Source organism: Pinus tabuliformis, chromosome 6 (assembly GCF_031772625.1).
Source record: "Pinus tabuliformis cultivar Carrire ecotype Pingquan chromosome 6, CPIR1, whole genome shotgun sequence".
Lineage (NCBI taxonomy): Eukaryota > Viridiplantae > Streptophyta > Pinopsida > Pinales > Pinaceae > Pinus > Pinus tabuliformis.
In genome coordinates, this window is record NC_142292.1 from 1370612531 (window position 1) to 1370619221 (window position 6691).

Consider the following 6691-nt stretch of genomic DNA (forward strand, 5'->3'; position numbering starts at 1 on the left):
AATGGCTACAATCCTTGGGTACAAGAGCTTTTAATTTTCAAGAAATTTTCATGAAATTCTCTGGAGAAGGAAAGGAAGTTCAATTAAGGGGTATCGCAGGGAAATCGGGAAAGAAAATCACCTCTAACAGAATGAAAAAGCTTGTAAAGAAAGAACAATGAGGCATAATTGCACAATTATGTTCACTAGAGGTTCCCACATCGAAATCATCCATTTCTCCAGATCTCCAAAATTTCTTGGACAATCATTCCAAGGTATTTGAGACTCTGAAAGGCCTCCCACCTATTAGTGATCATGATCATGCTATCAATTTGATTCCAGGAAGTGTTCCTCCAAACATCAGGGCTTACAAATATCCTTATCTCAAAAAGAGTGAAATTGAATGTATGGTTATAGAAATGCTAGAGGCTGGTATAATTCAACCTAGTCAAAGTTCTTTCTCTTCTCCACTAGTATTGGTTTGTAAGAAGGATGGATCATGGTGCATGTGTCCACATTATAGTGAGCTCAACAAGCTCACTATTAAATATAAAATTCCCATTCCTATCATTGATGAATTATTGGATGAATTGAATGGATCAATTTACTTCACCAAGTTTGATCTTTGTTCAGGATATCATCAAATCCGAATCAAGACTGAAGACATTCCAAAAACAACATTTAGAACTCATGAGGGTCATTATGGATTTTTGGTCATGCCTTTTGGCCTTACTAATGCACCTTCTACATTTCAAGGTTTGATGAATTCCATTTTCAAACCCTTCCTTAGAAAATTTGTGTTAGTATTTTTTGATGATATACTAATCTACATCAAGTCTTGGAAGGATCATGTCTAACATGTTGACATGGTGCTCAAACTATTGGAGGAGAAACAATTATATGCAAAAATCTCCAAATGTTTCTTTGGAGTACAAGAGGTGGAATATCTAGGTCATATTGTATCTCATGAAGGTGTTAAGGTAGACCCTAGCAAAATTAAAACCATTAAGGAATGGGAAATCCCCACATCCATAAAGCTTCTACGAGGATTTCTTGAGTTGGCAGGGTATTATCGCAAGTTTGTTAAGAATTATGGGAGAATAGAAGCACCTCTAACAATATTATTGAAGAAAGATGCATTCTCATGGACTCCAGAAGCAACAAAGGCCTTTGAACATCTTAAAGAGGCAATGTGCCAAGCACTAGTCTTAGCTACATCGGACTTCACAAAAACCTTTATTGTGGAATGTGATGCCTCAGGAAATGGAATTGGTGTTGTTTTAATGTGAGAAGAAAGACCCATTGCTTTCGAAAGTCATCCAATCAAAGGAAAGTATTTACACAAAGCTATTTATGAGAAGGAAATGTTGGAAATACTACATGCACTTAAGAAATGGAGACCCTACCTACCGAGAAGACACTTCAAGGTAAAAACAGATCATGATAGTCTTAAATAATTTTTAGAACAAATATTAACTTTAGAAGAGTAGCAAAAATGGGTCACAAAGATTTTGGGCTATGACTTTGAAATCATCTACAAAAAAGGGAAGCAAAATGTTGTGGGAGATGCACTCTCAAGAAAGGATGAGGATGTCGAAGCATTTCTTTGTGCCATTTCTATTATCCAACTAGATTGGATAAATGCAGCAAGGGATGAATAGAAGAATAACGAGGAAGTGTGGGCACTCATTCAAAAGATACAACAAGATCCCAGTACATCTGATACATTTAGTTGGAAAAATGATTCGTTATGGTACAAGGATCGGTTATACATATTTAAGAATTCCCAACTCAAACAAAAGATTCTTAGGGAATTGCACACCTCTCGCTTAGGAGGACAGTCAGGATTTCTAAAAACCTACCATATGATTCAGAAGGATTTTTTTTGGGATGGCCTTAACTCAGATATTCAAAAGTTTGTAGCGGAATGTTTAGTTTTCCAACAAAATAAAGTTGAAACAATTAAGACCCCATGACTATTACAACCTTTATCAATTCCAAGCCAATGTTGGGAGGAGGTTTCATTGGATTTTATCACAGGTTTACCCAAGTTCCAAGGAAAGAGTGTTATCATGGTGGTAGTCTACAGACTTACCATGTATGCACATTTTTGTATTATCTCATTCATTTAAAGCAGGTACAATTTCTACTGCATTTATGGAAACAATTCAAAAGCTACATGGAAACCCAAAGATTATTGTAAGTGACAGAGATCCCATTTTCACTGGAAATTTTTGGACAAAATTATTTTCTTGTCTTGGTACTCAGTTAGCTCATAGCTCATCTTATCATACTCAATCTGATGGGAAAATTGAGATAGTAAGCAAATGTTTGGAACGATATCTTCATTGCTTTGTATCTGATAAATAGACATAATGGGTCAAATGGTTGCCTCTAGCTGAATGGTGGTATAACACTTCCTTCCATACTGCAACAAAAATGACCCCCTTTATGGCACTTTATGGATATCATCCAACATCCATCACATCATATTTAAGAGAAAATTCTAAGGTTCAAGTAGTGGAAGATGACATTGAGCATCAGCAACAAGTTCTCCAACTCTTAGACGATAACCTCACCTTGGCGCAGAATAGAATGAAACATCAGTCAGATCAGCATCGCAACAAAAGAAGTTTTGATATAGGTGATTGGGTATTCCTACAGATAGAACCATATAAACAAATGTCCCTCAGGCAAGCTAATAAGGATAATAAATTATCGCCAAAGTATTATGGTCTGTACAAGGTGTTTCAAAAGATAGGTACTATGGCATACAAATTGGATCTTCTTGCAGCTTCCTGAGTGCACCCACTTTTCCAAGTTTCATGCTTAAAGAAGGTTATAGGTGACAAGATTCCAGTTCAAACAATATTGCCAAAACTTGATGAGGAAGGAAAAATGATATTGGAACCTGAAGCAATCAAAGAAACAAGAACTCGACAGCTATGAAATCGATCAATTTCAGAGTATCTCATCAAGTGGGAGAACTTACCCGTCTAGGATTCCACATGGGAGGATGAGAATTTTATATAGAAGCATCCAAAACTACTCAAGCGTTGAGGACAAAACTTTTTTGAAGGAGAGGGGCATGTTAGGTTCCTATAATACTAGTGATTCCCACATTACTATTGTCATTGTATCCCTTATTGTTATTAGTGTGCCCCATATAATCCCATTATTGTTATTTTTGTGCCTTTATATTATTATTGTTAGGTTGGCTTGGTTATATTGTGACCTCTTAGACTCCTATATATAGAAAGGAGGTTTTTTGATTTGTATCGTCCAAGAATTGTTCAGTTGTGTAATGTAAAGGAGGTTTCCCCCTCGAAGAGGTTGAATTCTAAGGCATTGATCTATCTTTTATATCTTTGTGTGAGCTAGTTTCATAACAGTTACCCACATTTACTTAGTGTATTATGTATAATGACACACATAGGCCTAAAGGGCCATGAAATGGGGTTATAAATCATCCATAATTTTTAACAAAAATATGATAGCATCCAATAATTCCTATCAAAACATGTAATATTTTGGAGCTTGAGGATGTGACTAATATTTTATAGCCTCAATTTTCTTTGGATTTAGTTGTACACCTATCCTACTAACTATTTGATCAATGTCTTCTACTTCAAAAGTGTCAAAATATCATTTGGAATGTTTAAGGAATAAATATTTGTCTTGGAGTAGCTATGGGGATTTACTAACATGTTCCACGTGCCCACTAACTCTTGTTATAAATTAAGACTCATCAAAGTCTAAAGAATACAATATTGTGTTGAAATAGATGGAAAAATATTGTTCATGAGACTCTAAAAAGTGGATGGTAATCTAAATTACCAAAAGGAATCACCAAAACTTGCAATATCCTCCATATGTGTCAAAAGGATATCTTCGAGATGCCTAGATTCTTCATACATATTTGTTAATACTCAAAGTGAAGGTCCAATTTAGTGAAGAATTAGGTACTATGGATTTCATATGAGAGTTCATCAATCAATAGGATGGGAAATTTATTTGTTAACATAAACTTATTAACAACATGAAGTTGAGGCACATGCACTGGTTTCCTTGTTTCTTCAATACCATGATGACAATGTAGGTGCTAGTAATATGATGTACCATGCTTACCTCCAATAGTTCATGAATAATATTTCAAATTTCATTATTTTTTCAAAAGGATGTTCATAAGGAAGCACATTGGATGTTTGGCTATTTAGAATCAATGGGATTCCATGGCTATCCCTACCACATGGAGGATGTAAACCATTAAAGGTTTCGAATATCCATTGAATTTTATCCAAAACCAATTGCAAATTACAATGAATTTTTTGTTGGGAATTGTCCATAACTAGGATGGAATTTTTTCGACCAGAGATCACACTCAGAGGGTGGATGGTGAATCAATCTAGTGGAAAACTTATTATTTCAAAAAAATTGATCAATAAATAACTATGTAGTATTTTACCATAACAATTAATAAAAATAGAGCCATGCATCAAGAAACCATCATAACATCAACATAAGAGGACACATGATTTTACATGGAAAACTTGTAGAAGAAAACCATCAATTATTTTCTTCTTCTCTAGCAATTCATTTACATAGATTCGCAGGCACTGAACTGTTAGAGGTACCCACCCCAAATATGTGCAAGGAACTAGTTAAAATAGGCTACAACTTGATTGAGGCACTAACCTTGAAATTGTGCAAGAACCCACTTGCAATAGGCTATAACCCGATTGAGGAACCAACCTTGAAAAATGCGTAAGCTTTAACTTTCTTTAGGCTTCAACTTAATTAAGGAACCAACCACAGTTGATCTAGGATGTTTTCGCTTATAGATGTATAGAAAAGAATTGCATATAAAATTACAACTTAACACATAAATGTGCACGTATGAAAAGAAGAATAAAACACATAAAAAGGCACAAAAAGAAGACACCAAGGCTTGATAATGGAGTTCATCCAATTTGGACTATGTCTCTGGGTCCAACTCAACAATGGGGAGGCCTTTCTTATTAAATGGCATAAATAAACATAATTACATTCACCAATCTATCCATAAAGAGGCTTATACCTCCAATCTGCATGATGGTTATGAAATGAATGCCTGAGATGGAGTGGTGTGCAGCACCAAGGCTTCCCGCAACAACAGAAGAGGGTTGAAGTTGTGTAACTATTCAAAATAGGTCAATAGATGCTCTCGGCCTCTGTGAAATAGCGTGTTGTAACCATACAAAAAAAAGTGCCACCCCCTATGCTCTTCCCTTGATCCCTTTTATAATGGATTTTCGGACAAGATCCCCTTTAAATCGAGGCTTTCCTGGTTAATAAGAGAGGTTGGTAGAGTGGAAGTATCGGCGGGTGCAACCATTCCCTGGAAATGGCCTCCTATCATTTAAAATGATAACACTTCAAAAATCCCAAATACACTAAGAAATCTGCCAAAACCATTCACCCGGATTTCAAATATTATTAAATCGAGCATATAACCTATATCAGGTCGGTGCTAAAGTCACAATCGGTGTTTCACTGGTCCATAGGTCCTAGTCATGGGGAAGGGCCAACCGCTGATCACTGATCGCTGATATCAGCATCGGCCGATTGCATTGGTCCCACTCATATATCGCCTCGATAGTGGTCTTGTCGATCGGTGTATCGCCGATCTGACTACCCGATCCGATATAAGCATAGATATATATATATATATATATATATATATATATATATATATATATATATATATATATATATATATATATATATATATATATATATATATATATATATATATATATATATGACCGCCCATTGTGATTGCCTCCAATCAACCGATCTGATTTCATTAGAGATCGGTGATCAGGGCTTCCATGGTCTAATGCTTAAGTCCACCCTCATGCAACCTCTGATTGCAATTTTCCTTTAAGGATTTAAGACCCATTTCTAAAGGAAATTCCTCATTTTCTTAAGGATTGAAGAGCCCTTCTTTTTGTAATAACTTCATCATCCGGACTCGGATTGAAGTACCATTTGCACCGTTGGAATTAGAACGATGAGATATCTGTTCTGGTCCTGGGTTGACTACATTCTGATCACTTTGATCTTTGAGTTTCTCCATGCCATTGTATCTGACTATCCACCTGGATCAATCCTCCCCATTGAAGAGATTTTGGACCACCAAAATATTTTCATTAGTCAATTGGCAAGTGAGAGTACTGTGCCCTCACTTTCTCTTTCTCCATCCATTTGGCATTGCTAGGATGCATTCCTTTGAATCCGACTCGAAGGTACTCTACATCTCGTCACCATGAAGTCTTGGTTCTTCTGTCGAGGATGATGTCTTCGGGCAACTCATTGAGATATTCAGGTGCAAAATTGTCAACAGTAGGAATTGTGCCCACCTCATTAGTGTCCATGATCATAGGAGGTTCATACAGCTTCAGGTTCTCCACATTCACTACTGAGTAGATCTGCATATATACTGGTAAGTCAAGAAGAAAGGCATTGTTCCCAATCTTCTCCAATATGGTGAATGGTCCATACCATATTGGCCACAAATTCTTTCCTTCTCCCTTCATCCTGCCTTTGCTGATGTGGAACCACACCTTGTCGCCCACTTGGAATTGATGGTCAACTCGGTGTTTATCATGTCGAGCCTTGTAACGAGCTTGACTCTTTTCCAACTGTTCTTGCACTGCTTGGTGAATCATTT